This window comes from Rhinopithecus bieti, unplaced genomic scaffold (assembly GCF_001698545.2).
Source record: "Rhinopithecus bieti isolate Rb0 unplaced genomic scaffold, ASM169854v2 scaffold_3856, whole genome shotgun sequence".
NCBI classification, from domain to species: domain Eukaryota; kingdom Metazoa; phylum Chordata; class Mammalia; order Primates; family Cercopithecidae; genus Rhinopithecus; species Rhinopithecus bieti.
In genome coordinates this window covers 2,742,547-2,766,759 of record NW_016804410.1, presented here as the reverse complement: position 1 = coordinate 2,766,759, position 24,213 = coordinate 2,742,547, and the positions used below count along the sequence as shown (strand labels likewise).

The 24,213-nt window shown below is 39.1% G+C and overlaps 1 protein-coding gene across 4 annotated transcripts in view; it reads right to left on the bottom strand.

Moving 5' to 3' along the window:
- The window catches only part of DLGAP1 (DLG associated protein 1), an 830,806-nt gene extending 806,605 nt beyond the window's left edge, over positions 1-24,201 (bottom strand). For all 4 annotated transcript variants that reach the window (XM_017867933.1, XM_017867930.1, XM_017867932.1 and 1 more), the window contains exon 1: positions 24,044-24,201. The gene's annotated coding sequence lies outside the window, so the exon portion shown is untranslated. The remainder of the gene's footprint in view (positions 1-24,043) is intronic.
- Positions 24,202-24,213: the final 12 nt, after the last annotated feature.

Genomic DNA, 24,213 nt, shown 5'->3' with positions numbered 1-24,213 from the left:
TCTGTAACATGAGACAAAGCATTTGGAAAATTCTGCAGTTTTGGAAGGACCCACTAAGACCTCTTCTTTGGATTTCACGATACAGTGCTGTCATCTAATAAACCAAATCTGGCCATATGGGAAACTTATATTGGTTCTGACCTTAGTACTGCAGTAACTTTTCGACTTGGGTATAAACACTTGTTGGTGTCTGTTGGAAGTTATTGTAAATTAGCATTTATTATCCTACAAAGATTTTACAACTGACTTAGTCATTTCCAATTTTGCATCTTATGTACTGAAATCAAAATATCCTGCAGGTAAAAAAATGAGTTCAGTTAAGAAACTCTATTCAAATAATAGTTTAAAATGGGATCCTCTTCTGGGCAAAGGCAATTAAGAATGTAAAACTCAAAACCGTCCACTTTGAGGTGAAAAATATGCTTTGACTTACAAGATACCATGTATTAATCACACATTTTATCATTATTACTTATTTTTTGGAATAGAATCATTCTGGCTTTCTCAAAGCAACTCATTAATTAATGAGCACTTCTATTTTCTGTACCTTTTCTGATTTTTGCCTTTGAGATTACTGGTAACGACCAAGACATTCTAAATTTTAAACCTAGTTTTACAAAGACTCATCTTATTAGCTTGGCTATGTAGAATCCCACCTGCTGGATTTAACAATTTTTGTATTGATGAACACTGCCATTTTCTTAGAGATGACTTGTTGAGCCACTTGCAGTAAAGATGTCAGGCACTGCAGTGTTTTAGAACCAGTGTTTTATTCTTCTGCTAAATAGAAATGTGAAATAGTTTAAATGTCTTATCAAACAATTTGCTGATTGTATAGATAAAACTTCCATTTTCTTATTCCAGTCTTTGTTTTAACTCACGTGGTGGTGATGTCTTATACTTTTTGATCAACTAGATTTAAGGTGAAAGTTAACATTTCAAATTTCTTTGAGAAAACTCTTAAAGGGCAATAGTCAAGTCATACTTTATAAGTGGTGAAGAAAAGCTTAAACTTTGCAAGAATTTTGTTGGGCATGGTAGTAATTGGCTAAAATGGGTAAATTATGTTGAAATGAGAATGTGCAATTATTAGAAGTAAGGAGCTGAAGGACATTTCCTTCAGTTAAGTAGTGTAACTGAAATGTTTTACTATTAAACATAGGTTTTATAACTGCATCATCCAGTTATCTTATTCCCTGGCATTATCTGATACTTTCCCCACCTCTGATATTAAATTTTAAATTCCAGAAAACTGTCCGATAGCTCTAATTTTAAAAGGAAACTAGATATTGTAATAAATTTGATTTTTTATTTAAAAATTATATATATTTACAGTGCACAAGCTGATGTTTTGATATATGTGTCCATTGTAAAATGATTACCACAGTCAAGCTAAAATATCCATCACCTCACATAGTGTGTGTGTGACAAGAATATTTAAGATCTACTTTCTTAAAGCATATATTAATAACTATAGTCACAATGCTGTACAATAAATTTCCAGAACTTATTCATCCTGCCGAACTGAATCCTTGTACTCTTGATCTACACCTCCCTATTGCACTCCCCTCTCTATGCCCCTTACTGGCTCTAAAGAATATTCTTATAATTCTATAAAGATCTGAGCCTTCTTCCATAGACAAAGTCCAGTCTACTTGAATTCAATTCTCCCTAACATGCCCTTGAGAAGTTATTTAAATGTACAATCAGTTCACATAGGTTTTATTTAAAAAAACACTAACTTATTTAACTATGCCACAACATTAATTTCCTTTCCTTTCCTGAGTTCTGCCACCCTAGGATATAAATTTTTCAGCAGCCACATAAGGTGGAGAGCCCCTCTGGGGATTCAGCAGAGCCAGATGGAGATTTTTTTTTCCCCATACAGTTCAAGTCAATATTTGACTTTAAAATGAAAGTGGCACGTGGCATTACACAATCAAAATAATATGGGACTGAATACTAGAAGCCTATTCCTAATCCTGGCCTCAACCTTAAGGAGTTAGTTGGATGACTGGGGCTAAATCATTTAATTTCTCTGAGCCTCAATTTATTCATCTGTAATAAGGTGCCAGAAAGGGAACATTTTCTCTTCCAGCATACCATAATTCTACCTAATTTAAGTTTGCACTTGAGGCCTGTTTGACATAATGATCAACTATTTTAAAAAGTGCTCAGTTATCTCATAGAAATCAGTTACCAAAACCAAACTTCTAAAAACAACTTAGCTCCACCAGGAATATTTGGTTTTTGAAGAAATTAGAGGGAGTGTGTCCATACACTGATGGATACACATTTAAAAATCCTCTAATTCAGTTGTTCATCTAATATTAACGCAGTAGGCACTGTTACAGTCAGTGTAGACATAGCTGCCCTCATGGAGCTCACACTCTTGCATAAATAAAGAGAACGTATCCTGAAAGACTTAAGAGGGGTTGAGAGCAAAGACATGCTTATCACTTTGACTCATTTACTCTCTAATCTCATCACCAGAACCTTAATGCATTTTACCTGTTAGAGATTTCAGGCCATAACCCCTATGCAAATATATATGACTGTCATCTATTTATTCTTCAGTCATTTCCAGAATATGCTAGTATCACAACGTGAATAGGCTCTAAAAGAGAAAGTTCTGCTAAAAAATCAGTGATTCATTGCTGCATAAGGAATAAAATCAAACTCTTTATGTGCTGAAGCTCCTCTGTGATTCACATCTGGTCACACACCCTCCATTCCAGCCATCACAAATTCCTCATGGTAATCTAAACAGCTCAGCCCTTTCAGTTACTCACTTAGCCCTTCAGCTTGAACCTGGGTATAAACTTCTCCTTCGAAAGCCAACCCAAAAGCTATCCCTTTCATCAAGACCTCTCCATCCTGTTTTCTATTTTACGAATTAAAACCTCACCTCTTCCTTACGCCCAAAGCATTGCATCCCTCAACAACAGCATTTTTTTCACTGCTTTATATCATAGATTCTCATCTACGTATGTCTCCCCTAAAAAAATGCCATTCCCCATCTGAATTCTTGACCATAGCATCTTGGAGCATAATGAAATGTGTTGTAGTGATCTCTAAGTATTGCAATGATTGGTTAAGTGATTGGTTATGCAACAAAAAGATAACTGATACACTAACGTCTCCTTCCTCTTGCCTTATTTTTTAGCCTCTACCCTCTGTTTTCTGAACTTTCTTCCCTAAACACTGGTTCTCCTTGAATCTGCTCAAATTCTAAAAACAGCCTGCACGTTACTCTCTTTCTTCCCTTGTTCTGCAAGGCTGCCAGCACCTAGTTTGTACACTGTGAGTCTCACATATTTCCTGTTGGTTCTAGCATTACCTTCTTGTGTTCCTAACTCTCAACTCCTCTGGAGGAGGAATGCTTCCTCTGCTGGTCCTGCCAGAGGCTGGTTCTTCTCAACTGAGTCACAGAGAGATCAGCATGGTGGCAAAATGTTGCAGTATGTTGTAAGGAGTACCCATGAGATATTGCTGGAACCCGGAGAAGGCGGTACGTAAATCTTCTCAGGGAAACTGTAGGAGCCCTCAAGCTGTTCTTGAACAACGTTGAGAGGTCCGCCATGCAGAAAAGGAAGTAAGGATGTCCCAAGGAAAGGACACAAGAGTGACAAGACAGAGAGAGAAACATCATAAAACACGGTGCTATTCAGGAAAATGGCAAACAACGCGGACTGAAGCGTAACACTTCATGATGTAGAGGCGTATTAAGAGTTAAGGCTGGAAAATTACACTTGACCAGGTCACGACAGACTTTAAATGGCATACTACAAACTTGAAACTTCATCTGATAGGTCATGGAGGTCTAGACATGAAATGATTTAATTTGGGAACTTAGCAAAATTAAACCTTTCAAAATGATTTATATAATGTAACTTCAGAGAACAGTTTGGAGGAGGATAAAACTGAACATGGAATGAGGAGTAAGGAGGCTCCTGGATTTGCAGGGAAAAGAGACAACGCAGTTATCACGTACCAGAGAATCCTGAGCTGTGGGCAAGAAGCTTATTTGAGAGAAAGGTAGGCAGTTAGTCAGTAAAATCTGATGGATTGATACAAAGAAGTAAAAGGGTAAGCTGCCTTTTAAGTTTCTTGCTTGAGCAACTACAAGGATAATGTACATGAAACAGAAAATATAGTCAAGATAAAAATACTGACATTGAATTCTGAGTAATGGAAAGGTATTATGGAAAGACGAAAAGAAAACGAAGAGTAGTCAAGTAAGGCAATTCCTAGAATCGCAGAAAACAATACAGAAGGAGGAAGAGGGGGAAACAGAAATAGAAAATGAAAATGGTAACAAAGGAGGCAGCAGCATTCAGTTGTACCTCAATCTCCGCACCGATGGAGGGAGGGCACTGGTGTAAAATCACCATGATTTAGCTGCATCCATAATTTAACTTTGCAAAGAGTTTTGGTATATTTGAATGCAATTGCTCCAGATGTTCTACAAACTCATAACTCTTTAATCACAGTCATAAAACCACTCTGCAAAAATGTAATTCTGGAGAGATAAAAAGTTGCCCAACTTTTGAATTCTTTCTTTCGCTTCCCTCTTCCAACATATGAAAAGTTTAAACTGCAAAACACTCAAAGCCAGGTTATTAGCATGTCACACACCTAGGAGTTGGATGGGACCTGGAAAGAGACAACAGGCTGTAAATGAACAGAGAACTGAGGCGGACTCAGAGACTCAAACCTAAGCAGATGCGCACACGGGTGTCACAAATTAGACAAGTAGGTGGTTAAAGGACAACAGACCACAGGGAAAGTGATGAGAACTATCAGTGAAGAAGCTCAAAATATGCAAGATGGTTTTGCTGGTAAGGAGAAAGTCAGAAGCTCAGAGAAACAGTTTCAAAGGTAGGGAAGGTTAGAAAATATCCAGGGAAGCGATCTGGAAAGCAGATCATGTTAGGGAGATACAGGTAACGATTTTTTGCTTTAGGCAGTGATCTTTTATGTTGTTTCTTCTTCCTTTTTTTTTTTTTTTTTTTTTTTTTTTTTTTTTTTTTCTCTCTCATGCAAAGAACCAATTCCAAACCATGATTTCCTGGGACCAGCAGGCAAAGATGCATAAATGTAAGTGCCTGTCTGGAGACAGGAACCTAAAAGCCAGTGGTTCTGAAACTTTAGTGCATGTCTTAATCACCTGAAGCCTTGTTAAAACTCTATTTCTGGGCCTCCACCCCTGGAGTTTCTGATTCAGTATTTCTAAACTGGGACCTGAGAATACGCATTTCAAACAAATTTCCAGGTGATGTGATGTTGCTGGTCCAGAACCCACATACTTTGAGAACCACATTAGTCATTGGTTCTTATCCCTAAATGGACACTAAAATCACAGTGTCCCTAAACGGACACTAAAATGTGCTTTGTAAACACATTCATGCCTGAGCACACTCTAGAGATGGAGACTGAGGTGGTCTAGAAAGGGGTCTGAGATCTACACTTTTTTAAAGTTCTCTAGATGATTCAATATATAGCTGAAGTTCAGATTATTGATACATATAGAACTGATGTTAAATGTTGATGGGTAAATTCTTTCTTGGATTCAGCAAGACATCTTTCTGAAGGTAAACCAGCTTTTCTCTCGAAACCTATGGGTTAATATTTTTCATAGGTGTTTAACAGTGATTATGCTTATCAAAGACACATTACTTACAGCTCCTGCTAAGCTAGACTCAAACAAAATCCTATTTATGCCAATAAAGTATTTGGGTAATATCACTGATGATTTATACATTTTCCTAGAAGGTTTAATTTACCTTGAAGAAACAAAGAAGAATTCTCTAACAATAGAAGGAAGACTTTGGTTTTCTCCATCCATGGCTGCCAGGACTTAGAAGAAAAACAATTTTCCCAAAACAACAATAAAGCAGCCACGAGGAAAATCCAATAAAGTTTCTGAGGAATGACAGCACTCCAGGAACAGATGGGTTGATTCATCTCTGAAATTTTATGAAGAATATTGCCTGACTGAAACATTGACAAAGATTTTTAATGCAACTTTAGAGATAAGAAAAATAATCAAGTGCCTCGCAACATACTAGCCAAGTGGAACACCTGAATGCAGGCATGATGTTCCGATCTTTTTTGCATTTTTCGGAATTGTTAAATAATTGATCAATTAACAATAATGAATGAAATACAGTTGTCCCTCAATATCCATAAGGGATTGGTTCTAGGACCTCCTAGAGATACCAAAACTCGAGGATGCCCAAGTCTCTGGTATAAAATGGTATGGTATTTGCATATAACTTATACTTTAAATAATCTCCAGGCTAATTACAATACCCAATACAACGTAAATGCTATCTAAATGGTTGTTATACTGCATTGTTTAGGGAATGATGACAAGAAAAAAAGTTTGTACGTGTTCAGTACAGATGCAAATTTGTTTTTGAATATTTCCATTTGTGGATGGCTGAATCTACGGATGCAGAAACCATGGATGCAGAAGGCTGACTGTACATTATGCTGGTATAATCTTGGTTTTGTTTACTAATCTTTCTCTTGTATAGTAAATATGGTTTAAAAGATTATATGCAAACCTGGCATTTCTACTTGCTTCTTATAATCTCTGAATTGTCCACTTAATATAGTTGGAGGTTATGTTAAGGTAGAAAAGGAATTAACATACAAAGAGAAAGAGTATTAATATATACAGGAATTAACTTACTTAGTAAATATGGTTTAAAAGATTATATGCAAAACTGGCATTTCTACTTGCTTCTTATAATCTTTGAATTGTCCACTTAAAATAGTTGGAAGTTACGTTAAGGTAGAGAAATAGGAATTAACATAGAAAAGGCATTTATTCTTTACACTAGGGCTAATTTTGTCATCAAAAATGGACTGTCCACATGAGAAAAACTTTAGGGCCTCCACAGAGCTTTGGAAGATTTATATAATGTCTCTCCTGGGGCCCAGTGGTGTCACTTGTATACTTATTAGGACATATTGCCAAATTTTGCTTACATACTGGTCCTTCCATGACCCAGGATCAAACAGTGCATGGCGAATAAAGAATCAATAAATGTTTTGAAGTACTAGACGGATGTTATCATCTGATAGGTCCTACATTGTTTTAACTTTTTGAAAAATCATTTGGCTATGCCACATTTCAGTCCACTGATGCTCACAAGTATACCTAACCTTTATTTATTCATTCTTATATATATCATATATATCTCACATGTATATATCACATATCTCATATATATCTTGTATATATATCTTATATATCTCATATATATCTCATACGTACCTTATATATACCTCATATAACTCATATATATCTTATATATCTCATATGTATCTTACATATATATCAGATTACTTGATGATTGATTCTGTCAGCTAATAGATTTTTAAAAAACTGATTCCAGGAATTTGAAGAATAATGCAGATTTTATTGCAGATTTATACCTGGCATATGACAAACGCCAGGCATATGACAAGTTTGTATTAAAAACTTCTACAGATCCTTCTTAGAAATCTCGGCCGGGTGCGGTGGCTCACGTCTGTAATCCTAGCACTTTGGGAGGCCGAGGCGGGTGGATCACGAGGTCAAGAGATTGAGACAATCCTGGCTAACGCGGTGAAACTCCGTCTCTACTAAAAATACAAAAAACTAGCCGGGCGTGGTGGCGGGCGCCTGTAGTCCCAGCTACTTGGGAGGCTGAGGCAGGAGAACGGCAGGAACCAAGGGGGCGGAGCTTGCAGTGAGCCAAGATGACGCCACTGCACTCCAGCCTGGGCTACAGAGCGAGACTCCATCTCAGAAAAAAAAAAAAAAAAAAAAAAAAAAACTCATATGCCCACATTTTTCAACTGCAAGCAATTGTTTAAATCTCTCATGCCCCCTCCTAGAGTTTCATCATGTACCCCAGCCCCACTCCCGTATTCCCATTCTTATCTTCATTACTTTCATTAACCACCCTCCCCAAGAGCATATTCCTAGTCCCCCTGAGAAACGCAGTTTATCTTCAGTTTCATTTGTTACACTTACTCCTTAATGTAGGTTACAAAAACACACTCAAGCCTCCTTGACAGGCTTCCCAGCATTTTGAAATTTACCTGATTCCTAGCTTGCTCATCATCACAGACATAACATGTATAAAGTCATTCAACTCCAGTTTTATTTCATATATTGCTGAAATCTCCATGAAACACCTCTCTCATGGGAAACTATAGTTCAAAGAATATTAGTGTTTTAAAGGAAGCACAAAATCACATGATCACCCCTGTCAACGGATGTACAGGTAAACTGAGGCCCTGAGGGAGGAGCACATTATATGCCATAAAACACTATTGCTAGCAATGTCATGTTAGGAAGAGGAGGAGCTTTGTGCAAACTGGCTACAATTCACCGAATGCCTCCTTCCTGCCTTGATGTTCCTTTGACACGACTGGTCCCCACCCCAAAGAAAAGAGTGACCTGCTAAGTGAGGTGTGTCAACTGCTCAGGCCCACCACAGCACCCCGTGGCCTCTCAGCATCCTGCTGCCCCCCTGGGTTGAATCCTACCCATCCTTTCTCACTTGTCCATGAGTTCCCTGTCATGGGGATTTTGCCGTTTCTATTAGTAAGTTCCAAGCCCTTTTCAGGAGATGATATATTTGTAGAACTCACACTTCAAACCTTTAAATCCAGCTTCTTCAACAAATAATTATTTTAAAATTTAAGTTAAAACATGCCTAGCTGTTATTATAAGCAAGAAATTAAACCCCTGAGCTTTGTTATCTCATATCCATTCTTTAGACAAATATTAAGAAGTTCTATGCTAAAGAGAATAATGGGGACAGGTTGAATTCCTTTACAAAGGGTGATCAAGAGCAGCATTACACTGGGTGCGGTGGCTCATGCCTGTAATCCTAGCATTTTGGCAGGTCAAGGCAGGAGGATTGCTGGAGGCCAGGAGTTCAAGACCAGCCTGGGCAACATAGTATGACCTTGTCTCCACAAAAAATAAAAATAAATTAGCCAGGCATGGTGGTACATGCCTGTAGTTCCAAACTACTCAGGAGGCTGAGGCAGGAGGATTGCTTGAGGAAAACAGTTCAAGGTTATGGTAAGCCATGATCACATCACTGCATTCCAGCCTGGGAGATGGAGTGAGACTGTGTCTGTAAAAAATTTTTAAAAAAGAAAAATATGGCTGGGCGCAGTGGCTCACGCCTGTAATCCCAGCACTTTGGGAGACCAAGGCGGGCGGATCACGAAGTCAGGAGATCGAGACCATCCTGGCTAACATGGTGAAACCTCGTAGCTCTACTAAAAATACAAAAAATTAGCCAGGCATGGTGGCAGGTGCTTGTAGTCCCAGCTACTCAGGAGGCTGAGGCAGGAGAATGGCGTGAACCCAGGAGGCAGAGCTTGCAGTGAGCCGAGATTGCGCCACTGCACTCCAGCCTGGGTGACAGAGCGAGACTCCGTCTCAAAAAATAAAATAAAATAAAGAATAAAAAGAGAGAAAAAAAGTGCCAGTAATAAGAAAGAATCATTTATGTCAAGAGGACTGGGGAGTTACAAGGGACCAAAATTCCAGGCAGATGGAATACAATATTTTAGAAAATATTACTTACCACTGCATCTTATATGATTGTGATGTGAGGTACTCAATTTCAATTATGGAATGACTAATAGAATATTTTGACTCACATTCAATACACGTATATAAAAATTAATTTTATATGTCCAATATAAATAAATTGAATTTGATTTTCAGTATGGGACATTTGTGAATTTAATAGTGGTTAAACTTTGGCCATCTATTTCCTATCTTTGACTAATTAATACTTTACTATCGGTACATTACTTTTACTGGTATCTGTCTAGAACTTTCACTAAGTTTATATCCTTCCTAAGTCAATTAAACATTCAAATTTGGGGGGAGGTCAAGAACATAAGGTAATTCAGAACCAAACAAAAGTGCCAGAAATAACCTATATAGAAACACGAGAAGAAAAATACAAGCCATTTCACTTCTAAAATGTGTCATCTGTGTGACAGCTAGGACATTATAAAGGATACTCGCTGTTCAATCAGCTTTACATGTGTCTATCTTCATTTCAGCTTTTGTTAGTTTACATGAACCAAATATCCTCAACCAATATTTACTGACATAAGGCAGGCATGCTTACATATTTAATGTGCCTCTTTCTTGAACAATTAAAGTTAAAACCAAAAACATAGTAATACTCCAGTATTTGGTGGACTGAATTATCTTGCTTTGAGCTAAGGGTACAACAATGTTGATTTACCAATGACTACTTAAATAGACTGAAGGTTTTACTTTCATCGGCCTAAATTGCAAAGAATTATAAGAGGCAATGAGAACTTTCTTTCAGGTATATTTTACAAGGATATTCTAACATCTTTCTTTACCCCTTGCTATTAAAGTTCTTGTCTGAGCGGCACCAAAGCCAGGTTTGTTCACTGTGTTTTCTAAATTGTGTCCTTATTGCACACCTCATCTGTGTTTGTGCTTCTTTCTCTTTGAGGTATGTATTCATTTATGCTTTCAAATAGATTACTCAATGGGCAGCAGGGAGCTGAGGTTTCTCTAGCAGTGACAGATCGTTTCTTGGAAAGAGGAGACTGATTCTCTCCAGGGCAAGCAGATGGTCACACCCCTAGAAGATTCCACAGAGATTCACCTCTGTCATGTAAAATTTCTCTGACAAGTGGGAAGAGAAAGGTGGAAAAAGGAAGGTAAGTCAAAGACAATTTTTATTCCCTTTGTTTAAGATGTCATCAAAATAGCCTGCATCCTGGAAGAACTCACTGAAGCAGGCACTAGTAAAAATCATGGTAAAACTCAAAAGTAAAAGGACACATGGTGATTTCGTAATACCGCAGGCATTCTAGGACAAAGTAGCTTTGCCTTCAGACTAAAAGGTTGTGATTTTAGCAGAAGCAATTTTATTTCTACTGCATCCCCACATGTGAGACGTATGGAAACAGTAGGAAAAAATTAAGGAAAAAATAAGAGAAGTGACACTTCAAGAATTTCCAAATAACCACCTTCTGCGCCAGTTAGGCTGTGAAGGGAAATAAAACTAGAGGAGGGTATATCTTGCACACTACTAGAGATACATTTCTGACAGTTATAAATTCTGCAATACAACAGTTTATTTGATTTCCAGTTCATTCTACGTTTCTGGGATGCCAACCAATTGTCAGGCACTGGGTTAGGCATCAACAGAATATCGAGTCTAGTGCTAACAGACCTTGGTTCAATTATCAGCTCCACCCACTGTAGGTCTGTGGTCTGAGAATATATTCTGTAAAGCATGATATCACTTCTTTTTTCCTTTTCTTTGTTTGAGACAGAGTCTCACTCTGTTGCCCAGGCTGGAATGCAGTGGCGCAATCTTGGCTCACTGCAATCTCCGTTTCCTAGGTTCAAGCAATTCTTTTGCCTCAGCTTCCCAAGTAGCTGGGATTACAGGTGCATGCCACCATGCCCAGATATTTATTATTATTATTATTATTTTTTTTTTTTTGAGACAGAGTCTCGCTCTGTCGCCCAAGCTGGAGTGCAGTTGCCGGATCTCAGCTCAAGAGGGTTTCACCATATTGGCCAGGCTGGTCTCGAACTCCTGACCTCATGATCTACCCGCCTCGGCCTCCCAAAGTGCTGGGATTACAGGCGTGAGCCACTTTGCCCAGCCCTGATATCACTTTCTACATAGGATGGGCAAGAGCATAAAATGAGATTACTTACATAATGTGCTTAGTGCATACTAAGCACTCAATAAAATATACTCACTATTATTTATTACTACTAGCATCATTATTACAGAAATACAAGTTTGTAGAAAATACGCCCTCTGCTACAATTAATAACCTAATGGGAGCTCAAAATACAGAAACAGGTATCTATAACGCAATGGAGTAGATTACCTGGGGCTACACAGATGTGTAGACTACTAGATATATAGACTAGATATATTGACTACTATTAAAACAGAAAGAACAAAAGAATGAGAAAGTGGTAAAAGTAGCTTCACACCTCTTTTCAAAACCTAAAGCTAGAACATCTCTGCTGAAGGTCTGAATTTAAAAAGAAAAAAAAGCTAATGTCCTCATATACCAGGAATCTATCAGAACACAGTAATCCAATCCTCCTAATCCGGTTCGATTTTTGTTTATAGCTGTTATTCCTTTCTAACACTCTAAAAGAAATGCACTATGTTTATTATCTGTTTTCTCCCATCAGAACATAGACTCCATGGTTCCACAAGGGCACGCCTTTGTCTTTTGTTGATGTTCTTGCTCGGGGCTGAACTCAAAGCACGTAGAATAGTGCCTGACACATAGTAGTCATTCAATAAATTGGTTTTGGTTGAACAAATAAGTGAAGGAATGAATGAATGAATTGATAATGGCCATTCTCCAATAGTGAACATCTTCAGAATGTGAAATACATAGAAAAATTTGGCAAAAACTGCCAAAGTTGAAAAGAATATATTTCTGCCTGTAACTCCTAACTTACTGAAATCTGATTTATAAATAGTCTACATATCTTGGTTCTCAATGCAGAACATAAGGATAACTGAACAGAAAGACAACTGAACTATCCTTCCCTTCCTTTGTTCCATAGTCAAATAAAGGGAAGTTTACATAAATGTAGCTATTTAGCAATTATTACTGGCCATGAATAAGCTCTGTTTGCTCCTACATCCCCTCACCGGTTCTGTTCCTGGATCAAAGCACACCCGTGCAGTAGGAGCTGCTGATGGCCCAGCATCATCTAGCACCAACCATTGGCAGAGCCAGGGAGTTCTATTTCTGCAGCAGAAGGGATGGCATGTGTTCCTGGTTAAAATTTAGAATTCATTTTTTTCATAAACAGAGGGTCCTAAACATGGTTTTCATTAGAGTAATACTATTTGGTTTGTAGAAAATGGGTCAAAAGACTCTAGAAGTCATTAAGTTAGAAGCCAGTCACTGCCGTGTAGCACAATTTCCATGGGAAAATACTATTCAGTGTCCAAACACATTCAGCTTACAAATACACCTTTGGAACACAACCTATCTGTAAGTTGGTATTGCCAATATTTAAATTGTATTAAATATGTGCTTATCAGCTCTCTTTGGAGCAACTCAAGTCACTTTAGATATGTCAATATGTCTACCCAAAAGGGATCCATGAGAAAATAAAGATACGAGAAAAAGCTTTTTGTTTTTTATTCTAGGTTTTAAACCTAAACCACAAAGATGTGAAATACGTGTTACTGTGACAGATTAAGAAAACTACAAAATCCAAATAACCTGGATATAACTGCCCAGAAATCTTTCTCTTAGTTAAACCAGTGGAATGTTCCCACCTAATCAATCAAGTTATGTTTTGCACATGTGCTCAGCTACTGATCCTTTTTCTAAGGAAAGAAACTGGGTTAACTAAACACACACAATAGAGAGGCAGAAGATAAGCCCCAGATGGCAGAGAAGGTGAATGTAATTGGAAGACAGGTGTGCTCCACCTGCCGGTGTGCAGCTAACTTAGAGCCCACTGTGACCATGAGGGAGATGCTCCTCTTTAAGGATCAAGGCATGACTGCTTTTCTGTGTTCTGTCTTCATATTTTTTTCCTATATTCCACCTCACCTTAAGAAATATGTATTCTGAGCAGAATAAATTAAAACTTACATTTTGAATGCTGCTATAGATGCACTGAATTGCTTCATGAGAATATCTTCTCATCAACACAATTTAATCTTCCTTGGGGAGAGAGTCATGATTTTGATTTCTTTTGTAATCTCCTAACAGCATATGGTGCCATATCAGGCAGGACTGGGCTGAGGGACTATGAGCCTCTATTCGCTATAGGAAGAGTACATAGAGCCTACATGCAATGTAATACTGAGAGCTGTATCCTGCATGAGTACAAAGACCAGGTTGCTCAGTAAATATCAGCTATTCTTAAACTTGTTCAGCAAGTTGCTGTCAGTGTCATCAAATGAATGATAAAGGAACATGAAATAATAAGACAGGGATTTTTCAGCAGGAGAAGAAAAATATATCATGACTAGACAAGTAAATTTTAAATTCTTTACTTGGTAGTACTTTGATGTAAAAGATGGTTGGCAGATTGGTTTTTGCAGAAAAAAATATACAGTATGGTTAATAGCACTTACTAATTGCTCACTATGAACCCAACTTTGAACTAGATACTTCACATAAGGTGACTCATTTAAGCCTTTCAAAAACTTTCATATGTAAGGCAAATTATTCTCATTTTTCAGATGAGAAAACTGGACTCAGTAAAATTAATTTGTCCAAAGTCGTCTAGCTAGTTAGATGAATCACGATAGTAGAATCTATTTTGTGAAGGCGGTAACACTTCCTATCTGGAACACAGAAACGACTACTAGTATCATGAATCTGTTGACTATCTTCCAACAGGTAACTCCTTAATTAGCACCTCAAATGGTATCATTTCATAAATTTGGGTTTAATATTTTCCAAGTTGCTTATGGGTTATGTCCAATATCATCTCAAAAATCAATATAACCAAAATATAGCTCAATTACTACAAATCAGTTTCCTATTCCAAGCACTTAGATGTTCCAGTAATGTCACTATTCCCAATATCTTTACACTCCAAATCTCTATTCACCCTATTCCCTCTCTAATAACTAATTACCATTCATCAAGAAAGCATCTGCTACCCCTTGAAAAGTCACTCTGCTAGCTACTGGGCACAGGCCTATGAGACATGCAAAAAACATGAGCTAATTCACAACTTAAAGGAGCTTAAAGTATCAGAATATTCACATAAAATGTTAAAAATGTGAATATTATAATGAAGTAAGTAATCCAGATAAATGCAACTGGAATTCAGAGAAGAGTTTACCCTCAGCTGAGTAGTCATAAAATGTGCTGTGAGAGGTGAGATTTGGCTGGGCCTTGAAGGCTACAAAGGGCTTTAAAACAATTATTTTAAAAGAAATCCTTGCTCCTGGTAAAACAATCAACTAGATAGAAGGACAGAAAGGGAAAGAAAACCCCTGAGGTTCCTTGTCCTAGTCTCTGGGAGCATCCACTGTTAACAATTCATCAAGTAGACGGAACTTGAGTACATGAAAATAAACAAAGAGGAAAAATGGCTGGAATAGCAGAGCCCTGACAAATGGGAGTGGTCATGTTGGAGGCTGATGCAAGAGATCATTAGGAAATGAGGCTAAGCAATGATAAGAGCCAATTGCGCCTTCATACACTTGTCCCACTGACACATCTGAAGGCCAACCAAGTTCTAGGCATACTCGGATCTGGAGTAGGCAGGGGAATACTAGCAAATGGGACTGTTCCTCTTATGGGGGGTTCCAGGACAGAGTTTGAGGAGTTTCACGATGACTTGAAGAGCATTTTAGAAAAGTACATTTTGACATGAGTTTAATCAGATTCTAGAAGTCCCATTAAGAGGCTGCTATGTATTCCAGGCATAAAATGATGAAGTCCTTAAGTCAAGCAGCAGCAGCAGCAGAACTCATACAGTACAACCACCTTGCACTCTACTGTAATGAATAAGAAATTAAGACTAAGAGGAGATGGGTGTTTTGCCTAAATTTTGAATGTAATTAAAGGCTTGATAAAATAACTATGGATATAAAAGTCTTGAAGAACTAAATGATAGTATCTTTATCATTTCAGAATTAGAAAATGTTTCTCAAACACCTTATTGGTACCACAAAGATAATTTAAAAAGCAACTATTTTAAAATTTAAACACAATCTTTTCACCCAGAGACATCATAAAAATGAGAAGACAAGCCACCAACTGGGTGAAGATAACTGAAACACATATTACAGAACAAAAGTCTGGTATCCAGAATATATAAATAGCTCTTACAAATCAATGAGTTTAACAAAAAGAAGTAGGAGAGTGGGGAACATGTATGAATAAGGAATCCACAGCAACTAGAATATTAATAGAGGGAATAAATCATCAATATTACCGGGAGACATGGAACAACAAATTAAAACTAAAATGAGACATCATTTCATATCCATAAGACTGGCCAAAAATAAAATGTATCACCAAGTGTTGACAAGGATATAAAACAAAAGGTGTTCCTATAGATTGCTGTTGGGATCATAAATAGGTACAACCAATTTTGGTAATCTGCATTACCTGCTAGATGTGAAGATACAAATATTACCCTACTGCAAACCCCCTCCTTAGGAGACACCCTAATCAGAGTCCCCTTCGTTAGCACAAGGAGATGTACACATGAATGTTCACAGCAGCCTTATTTGGAAACATCTTAAATGTCCAAAAACAAAGATTGATACCTTCATCATGATACAGTTCTACAAGGGAATATCATGTATCAGTAAAAATGGATAAATCGGATCTACATGTCAACAAAATACTGAACAATTACAGTAAGGTAAAGAAGACTACAAAGAGTATTGTTACTACTTATAGTCTAAAAACAGCAAAACAAGACTAGATTGCTCAGGTACACATACATACATAGCAAAGAATAAGGAAGTGCATGCGTGAGAATAACAGACACAAAGCTCAGTGGGCAAAGTCCCTCTGAGGGAAGACATGAAGAGTACACTGAAGTCTCAACAGTGTGTGCAATGATTTATTTCACCATCTGGGTGGTGGACACAAAGGAGTTTATAATATTATTTGTTTGGTGTCACTGAAATATTTCACAGGAATTTTAATGAATAATAAAGAATTAAAAGAACGTGTGACACCATTACAGAGTAAACGAGAAAGGAAAAGTCAAACATTGCTTGAAAATTTTCAAAATACTTATTCCCATTTTCTACTTCCCTGGACTTGATTCCCAATGTAAGTCTCACTAAAACAGCCTCTTCATGCTTCTGTCTGTCCCAGCCTGGTGTTAGACTCATCTCTCCTATCAGTCCAAGAGGCCACTTCTTCCTGTCACTGCCTATTCAGAATCTGTCAGTGGTTCCTATCATATCTAAACATTCCTGTATAGCCATTAATGACCCTCTCAATCAAATTCATCTGCAAGTCTAATTAAAGTGGAGGAACTGGAGGAGAGAACCATTTTCTGGACCAGGAACATGCCAAGTTCATTTGCACCTCCATGTCTGTGCAAATGTTTTCTCTATCTGAAAGCCGGTCCTTCCTCCTATGTAAGTCTTACCAATCCATGAAGATCTAGCTTCAGATCTTCCCTTTCGGAAGCATTCCACAATGATCCCATTCTCTGTTGAGCCCCTATTCCTACAGAAAAGCCCAAAATAAGTACATTTGAGCACCAGTTTCATTCTGTAACCCACTATTACTAATTATTATTTCCTACATTTTAATCTTATTCTTTTTGTTACATTTCAAGTTGCCCAAGGAGTTGAACTAGGTCTTGCATTTCTATATTCTCCACAGTAATGAGTACCCAGGAGATGTTACAAATATTTTTTGTTTGCCCATACTTGGAAAGGCTGGATATGTACATACCAAAATACCTGACACCTATCATCAAGATCCCTTAGGATTCATACCATCAAAGCAGTGTTTTAAATTATCTGTAAAACACATGCTAATCTAGAGAAATTATTGTGCACCATAGTTTATAAAAACATGGTTCATGCTGACGTTCCATCTCACCATTCCTCACAGGCCATTCAAAGCTGAACAGTAGATGTGGTATCTATAGCAGGGTGCCACATGGAAGGTTAGCGTATCCCCAAGGCTGGCCCACCTCACTACACCATTCGAGTAGTTCAGAAGCAGATAGTAGAACAGAATACACTACATGTCTGGCCAGAAACAAAACTAGTATAAAAAATTCATGAAAATACCTAGAAGGCTGTGATTCCACATCAGTAAAGATGTTAGATTCCAGTCTCCCCTGTGAGAGCCACTCCACATCTACCTACCTACATAGAGATCAGCCTCAAGCAAGAAAGGCAGTTGTAGCTGCTTCTCTGCTTCCCAGGACACTTTCCCCCTCATCCCTGTGATCTGATTTCTTCTTTGAGTGTTCGGTGAACTTTTGCTTTCTTCCACTTACAAACCATATAGGGGCCACTGTCTCTGGTCTCCCTTGAGCTTCTGATCTCCTAGAGGGAGACAGGCATATACACAGCAAATGGAAAATGAAACTAAGTTATCAATATGTATCAGACTCAGTGGAGGCACAGAAAGGAGTACTCAATGTAAGAGGTGAGGGTTAGGAAAGAAGTTTATGCTAAGCCTTAAAGGGTTGGAATAAAGTAAGGCAATTAATCTACTAATATGTTAATTTTGAATAAGAAGGAGGAGGAAGAGGGAACAGGAGTTTATTTTTTGTTTCCTTCTTTTTTGAAATCCTTATTTTATGTCAAAACCTTACCTCTGCTTGCCAGCAGACTGCATGTTGCCTAGTTGGGAAATGTAGCACTGCGTAGCCCATCACATTATGTTCAGGCTGGGATCAGCCCAGTGTTTACCAGGTATTAACAGAGTAAACTTAGGACCAAAGAACACAGCATCTGACATTGCAAAGGAGTGCCATGCAAAAGCTATGACACCATCCTCCGAGTTATGGCCCTTATACACTAAGAATACAGATGTGCATTCACTTGTTCATTCATTCACTCAACCAATGTTTACCCACCATTTATTAAGTGCCAGGTGCTGTGCTAGGCATCAGTGATATTTGGTGAACACTATATTTAGTTCTGGATCTCATGGAATGCACAGTTCAGTCGGGAAAGCAATCTAACACTCACAAGTCAACACATCATTATTGACCGTAAAAGGACCATGAAAAAGGAATAAAGTGCTATAACAGCATTCACCTGGAGAGCTTCCCCGATTAAATGACTTTTCAGCTGACGTCTAGGAAAGAGGGAACAATGAAAGAAACAGCATTCCAAGAAGAGGGGGAAAGATTTCTTAGCCTGCTCCACTGAAGCTCTAGAATCAAATGAGTCTTATCTGAACTTCCTAGGGAGGATTCACAGGAAAGACTTCCAAATGCACTACCACTTAAAGATTCCCCTGCTGACCCTCCCAAACTCTAAATGGAAAGCGCATCCTCATTTGAAAGGACGAAAAGGTGACTTTGCCTTCTGGGTTAATGCCTACACGAAAACAGCTTTGAAGGGAGTGAATGTGCCTTGTCTTTTTGCTAGTATAGTATGATGAATCATATCAAAGAATAGTTGTTTGCAAAGTCTGAGACAAGATCAAAATGCCATTTTCCTCTGAAACTGCAGCATGTGTTTTGTAAAGAAATCTTAGTGATATCTAGCAGGGAAATTTGCAGTCCAGAAATAGACTTCACACTGGTTTCTACTGAAATTGAAACCAAGAAAGAAGGGGTATCCAGGGAAAGGATATAATCATGAGGTTAGAATGAGGGTTAGTGCCAGTCTCCTATCACATACTCATAAATACTCTCCAGTAGTAGAATTAAAACAGCAAGTTACTCTCGCAGATGTTTTCAAATTAGCTAAAACCGTGTCACCAGAGTAAAGCAGCAAAGCTGGAAATGTGCCCAGAGAGACCTTCCCACAAGCTGCCTGAGGGAGCCATTTATATGTATCTGAGCCCTCCTAGTGCAGAGATTCAGATGCAAGGCTAGGGAGATAAGCAAGTCACAGCACAATGTCTCCTCATCCAAATGCTTATCCATGGCTTCAGCAAGACCACCACTCTGCTGAATACTAAGAAAACCTGGCAAGATTAAGCAGTTCCAAATCACACACTTTGTGGTTTGCTGTTGTGCTGTTGCTTACAAATCTGACAAGAAAGCACTGAGAGAAGATAGAGAAATTGTCAATGGCCACAGACGAGCAAACCATGATAAGTTAATATGAAAATGAAGAGTTTGGTTTCTGGCAAATCCTAGGGAGAGGGAGGAAGGTGGTTTACATCTTCATAAAATATTCAGAACATTGATATCTAGTTCACAATTAGACATCCAACGGGACAATCACATCCCAGCTATGCTGGTTGTCTATCGAAGAAAAAGTTCAAGGATCTGAGTCAAAAATCTGTGGATATAGATCCATAGGGCTTCCTCTTGCATGAGCTGGTTTTCCTAAGTGGGATGTTACTTGTTAGTAATCATTAACCCCTACAGGAGGGAGAAAATAATAAAGCAACCAGGAAAAATCTTAAGTCAATAATGGATGAAGATAACCCTGTTTATCACTTATACAACAGCTATCTGTCTAGTAAACCCTACCGTTTACTAGACAGAACGATGGGAAATGGGTTGGGTCAACACATCTCCTATGCAATACCAACCTCTGTACAATCAGACTAAAGAACAGAAGACCTCAAAGGGACGTCATTCACCTTTTTAACTGCCTTATAGTCACACCCCATTTTTTCTCGTTCTCAATCACATGTTTTGCTCTGTAGGTGTGTGCTTTGCAGGGTTACAGGGAAAGGTGTAGCAAATATACAGTATACAGTATCATATAAGCTAAATAGATATATCTTAGAAGCAAAAGAACTGGTACCTGGTATCTCATGCAATCGGTTATCTGTGGGTGTCTAATAGATTAAAATGAATGTCAGAAGACTATTTCTAACTCCTCCTCTGTGGCAATGCAACGTTTTAGATCTTCCTAGGAACAACATCTTTGGCAGTTCCTGATAGACAACACAACTAGAGAAAGTCACCTTCATTGGGCAGTAACAAGAATCAAGCTACAAATTCTCATGATTAAAATTTTAAAAAAAGAAAAAACATCTTTTGAGGGACACTGTAGTCATTACTCTCTGAAAATAGAGAACTAGTAGCACTTAGGATCTTAGGAAATAAAACAGCTCAAGACATGAGATGTTTTGAAACATTCAAGTGTTTGTTTCAACAGCAACATAAAGATTTTCTACAATGCTAGTAAAGCATCTTTTGTGATAGTTGTTCTTTAAAATAAAAAAAGTGTACAAAAAGACCAGCACACCACAGACATAGGCATAGATTATAAATATGAGAAGTGAGGATTGGGGAAACGTGTTTAGGTTTTCAAGAGACTTTTAGTCTTATTTCAATGGTGTTCCTGTAGCAGGGGAAATATAACTACCAATGGAAAAAGAGAAAAGGAACAAAAGAACCTACAATTGTATCGTTTTCTTAATTTAAGAAAAGAGAAGTGTGATTTCTATAGAGATGAAATCTACATAAAAGTAGATTTTAATTGGATGTTTCCTAAGAGGAAAACAATTCCCTCTCCTCTGATAAACAGTGGAACAATTTGTGGGAATGATCATGAAGGTAACATGAATTTGAGTTGATCACAGAAATTTCACTATAGAAATACACATTAGATACCATTTTACTATTATTTCTGAATTTGAAATAAGATCAAAATCAAAACACTGAATTATTTGTTTCTAAAAGAGTTGATATTCAAATAATATGGTATTCATCTCAATTAAGCTGTAAACTATTACTTTGCTGCATATTAGTGAATATTGCTCATATTCACTAAAATGAGTACACTGTAAAACAAGTTCCCCTCCTCCAAGTTTTAATTTTATATTTTAAAAAATCAATCTAAATGGCTATATGGAACAAAGGCACACATATTTAATAGAGTTAACTCAAAGTGCATGCAGTTTCTATTCCCAAATTGGGTTGAATAGGACACTTAAGCTTAGAAGGATTTAAAAAGTAGAACACTACAATTAGTTTTAGGCTATTTCTCTATATGGGCTACACAATATTTTGGAAGGAAGGTCTTGTCTCCATTTGCTTTCACTAATCACTAATACGCTTTTATTGAGTTTTTAGTCCTGGCAGAACAACGTTTATGTTGATGGAGAAATTAAAGATGCTAAACCATGAAAATTCCCTCCTAGGGAAATCTCATATACTCATTATTTCCTCAAAGCACAATTGCTTGTGTGATATTTAAGAAGCTTTGTCAGAAATTTATTTTGACATATTTAAAAGAATGTTAACCCATTCATTTTGTCCATATTTATGTTGCCTGTAATGTTTGAGATAAACTATATTTGCAAACTAATCTTAGAATGAAATACAGAGAGAAATAGATAGCTATAAAGTAAAAAATATCTTTGTATGCAATTACATTCTTCTTTACTCCCACAAGGTAACTAACAGTTTCTCTTTAAGTAAAATTAATTTTTTTTTTAAATTCACAGAATTTTAGATCTGTGAACTAGGGATTTTCAGGGACTAACCCTGAAAACAACTTTAAATTTAAGGTACGCTAAATCCAAAGGAAATTAAGAAACAGGGCTTATTGGACACCCTGATTTTCCCTATGAACTTTCCTTGTTTCATGCCAGAGTATGAATTTTCTGAACCAAGGGTAGCTTTTATAACTTAAATTTTTTAAAATCATGCATTTTGCATAGACATATTATTTCTTTATAGGCTTGAGTTTCCTTTTAAACATTTAAAGAAAACTTTATTCTTCTGGCATGAGATAAATTAGGATACTTGTAAAATTCCTTGCCTCCATGTCATTTCCATTCAAGTTTTATTCAAGGAATAAAAAGTATTGCTTTATATGCAAAGTGACCTAGGCCAATAGAAGGTCGCTTCCTGAACTGAAATTGCGCTATAAATAACAGTCAAAAGGCTGTTCCTTTTAGAACAGCTCTTTCAGGGTAAAAAACAATTTGCAGGATGTTTGCCTCAGGTCCTAAAATCGCTTTCCTAGTTCTAAGCATTTCTCATCTCAGTGTCTACATCTTAGACTGATCTATCCTCACCTTCTACGAAGCCATTCACGAAGACCATAAAAGCTAAAGATCTGTCTTTAATTGGTACTTTTATTATATGTCTTTCCTCGTAATTCCCTAACTTCACGTGTTATGGAAGGAGGCAGGGAGCATTCACCTCCCACGACCGGGAGTCAGTCTCACTGTGTCAGGAGTAAGGAGTGAAGAGTCTCGCCTGGAGCCACAAAAGACGTAACGTCTCCCACCCCGCGTCCCACTCCTTGCCGCCTGGCTACCTTCAACCCCTTCCCCTCCGCACATCCTCCCCTTCTCTAGCAGAAAATTCCGCAGCGCTACGGTCGGGCTGGAGGCAACCCCTGCAACCGCGGGCGAGCGCGGCACTCGGACACAGGCATCCAGTGTCTCCGGCGCCAGCAGCCGAGCCGGGCCACCCCTTCCCACGGCCTCCCGGTGCCACCCAGCGAGGCGGGGACAGCGCGTCTTCCGCAAAGAGCGCAGCAGCCCAAGTCCTGAATGCAGGGTCTTCATCGCGGCTGGCCCTCCGAAGGTGCCTCTCGCAGCTGCAGCCGCCCCTCAATGAAAGTGCAATTTGTTATCTCGCCCAGCCTCGAGGAGAGGTCCCTGTTTAGCCTTGGTTCCAACCCGGTGCATTCAATTCGCTGAATGTAGGGTCTCCCCGCCTGCCCCGCGTTTCTCCGGGAACTGGCCTCGGCCGCGGGCAGGGGGCGACTCTCCAGTGACCTCCTCCTTGGACCCCATTTCTCTTTCTCTCTCCCTCTCTCTGCCTCTCTTTGTGTCTCTGTTTCTTTGGCTTTCTCTTACAAACGCACGGGGGAGTTGGTCCTTTTCCACAATGCCAAAATGTCACCCAAAAAGCAAGTGCAACAACTTGCTTTGCAAACCACCCAGGAGCCTGCCGAGAAATCCCCTGCGGGGAGCAGCCCCCTCCTCCCCTGCAAGGTGAATCCGGGGTGGGGTGAGGGTGTGAATTTGACCGGTGGACATGACGGGGACAGGGGACCGGTGTTCTCCTCCCCTCCCCCTTCCGGGACCCTGTCGCAATTATAAATCCTTCCCCTGCCTGGGTCCCCGTGGGGAGCCGCGAGGACCGCACGGCCGGAGAGAACGCGCTCGCCCCCGAGATCCCGGGTTACCCGGAAGGCCCGAGAGTGTACCCCGGGCGGCTGGAAGGGTAGGGAGCGCGGACTCTCGAGCCGGCGGCCCGGGGAGCCCAGCCTGCAGCCCCTCCGCGGGCGAGGGAAGCGGCGACCACGCGGCAAGCAGCAGCCAGGAGCCACCCAGAGCGCCGCGACCGCCGCCGCCGCCGCCGCCGCGCACGCCTCAGCCCCGCGGCGCAGCCCGGCGTTACCTGGCCGCGTCCCGCAGTCCGGTCCTCGCTGGCTGCGTCCGTCCGTTGGTCCCACGAGCCTCGGAGGAAGGACGAGAGAGATGTCCCGGCGACCGGGACTGGCTCTCAGCGAGGTGACGGAAAGAACTCGAGACAGGAGCCGAGGCGGAGGCAGCCGCTCGCGCCGCCGG